This window comes from Rhinatrema bivittatum, unplaced genomic scaffold (genome assembly GCF_901001135.1).
Source record: "Rhinatrema bivittatum unplaced genomic scaffold, aRhiBiv1.1, whole genome shotgun sequence".
Taxonomy (NCBI): domain Eukaryota; kingdom Metazoa; phylum Chordata; class Amphibia; order Gymnophiona; family Rhinatrematidae; genus Rhinatrema; species Rhinatrema bivittatum.
Genome location: NW_021820288.1, coordinates 41,522 through 43,779, shown reverse-complemented (window position 1 = coordinate 43,779; position 2,258 = coordinate 41,522).

The following is a 2,258-nucleotide window of genomic DNA, read 5'->3' as shown; positions in this document are numbered from 1 at the left end:
ACAGACGTTGGGAGTATTTGATTTCTTGGGAGGGATTTGGTCCTGAGGAGAACTCCTGGGAACCATCTTCGAATATCCTGGATAAGTCTCTGCTCCAGCACTTTCATCGTACTCACCCCAACAAACTCGGTCCTCCTGTGAGGGGACATAAGGAGGGCTACTGTTGTGGCTCCCAGCCACGGCAGGCCATGTCCAGTCCCCCTACCTCCTCCAATGCGGGCCGGTGCCTCCTCTGGCTGGCGCAGCATGTCCTGCGCCGAGTCCAGCCGACCGTGGCCTCCCTCATGGCTCTGAACGCCGCCATCCTCTTTCCAGCAGCGCTCTCCTAGGCGCGCACATGAAGGAGATTCCGCCTCTTAAAGGGGCCACGAGGGAAACCTTGGCCCAGCCCCGATGGATGATGTCAGGACTTAGGGGTATTTAAACCCTGCCTCAGTCTCCAGCTCCTTGCCATTGCAACAGGGTCATCTCCTTGGAGTGCTAGTTGTTGTTCCTGACGTTTCCAAGTTCCTGACTAGATGAAGCAAGAGGGTAGGCTATCTAAAAAAGCCGTTTGGGCAACAATATGGATTAGAGGTTTCTATAACAGTTATTAAGACATTAGCTCTGTAGAGTTCAAGTTTTTTGCATTGTTGTCAATATTCTTGAAGTGTCTATTTTTCTCCCGATAGTGCACAAAATTAATATGACAACATCAGGCTGTTTTTTGGATTTCTTTTCCAATAGTCGCGGTGCCTACACATACTTTTGGGAGTTCAAAAATATAAGAAGTCTTTTAGCAAGGGCATATGAGAAGGTGCATATGAGAAGTACATATGAGAAGGTGACAGCTCTGTCTATTTTTTACGATGGCAGCCTTGATTCGAGCGGCACAGTTTTGAAATTGAATGTTTTTTCCATTTAAATAGGTCAAAATAGGTGGCACCAATTTTTTGGACACCAAAAATTATTGGTACACTAAGTATTTACTATTGTTTTCAGTAATTGAACAGAGTTTCTAATATTAAAAATTTTTTTCATCACGCTACAAATAAGATAAGGGGTCCATCGAGACTTTATTTAAAGATAATTCGTTCATTTCTTGTTAACCACAAAACCTGGTTTACAATATCTAGCCACAAGGTTGTCTCAATAACATTGCATACTTCATATGCTTTTCATTTATTTTCTTCTTATTTATTTATCTATTTTTCCTCATTTATAATTTTATAGTTTGCCAATTCACTTTTCACTTATTGTATTTTAATTTGTTGTTCCTGCTTATCATTAATTGCAGACCACCAACTTACTAGATTTTTGGTGCAGTCAATCTAATGAGTGTTCACTCATATACTAGTGATCTACTTTATACAGGTAAAAATATGATTTGCTACTGTACTCTTTGTTTTTGATCTTACTGTCGGCTCGATACAGTAAGGCCGCGGTAAAAACAGTGCGGCAGTGTCAGGCGCACCCTTCCTCCCCGCACCCACAGTTCTCTTCACTAACTCCCCGATACTCTCCTCTAATCGCATGCAAATGCATGCCGCGGCTGTGAAGCGTTAGGGAAGGGTTATGCCCGCGCAACCCATTTTACTGTATAGGCGCTGTAACAGCGCCTATACAGTAACCTGGGTGCGCTGGTACCTGTCATTTCAAATGACATTTGAAATGACAGGCACCAGGAAGTGTAAAAAAGTGTAAAAAAGTGTAAAAAACAAAAAACCTGTGTGTTATATAAAAAAATGTTAAATACCTGTCGGAGGGCCGTGGTTCCAGGCGGCGGTGGGCGGCGGGCAGCCATCAGCGGCATCCGGTAGTCCCTTCTCCCGATTTCGCACGGGCGGGTCGGCAGCGGGGGGGGGGGGGGGCGCCATCAGCGGCATCCGGTAGTCCCTTCTCCCGATTTCGCACGGGCGGGTCGGCAGCGGGGGGGGGGGGGGCGCCATCAGCGGCATCCGGTAATCCCTTCTCCCGATTTCGCACGGGCGGGTCGGCAGCGGGGGGGGGGGGAGGGGCGGGCAGCCATCAGCGGCATCCGGTAGTCCCTTCTCCCGATTTGCACGGGCGGGTCGGCAGCGGGCAGCCATCAGCGGCATCCGGTAGTCCCTTCTCCCGATTTCGCGGGCGGGCGGGTCGGCAGGGGGGGGGGGAGCGGGCAGCCATCAGCGGCATCCGGTAGTCCCTTCTCCCGATTTCGCACGGGCGGGTCGGCAGCGGGGGGGGGGGGGGGGGCGGCAGCGGGAGGGCGGCAGCAGGATCCGGGAGCGGCGGGTAGG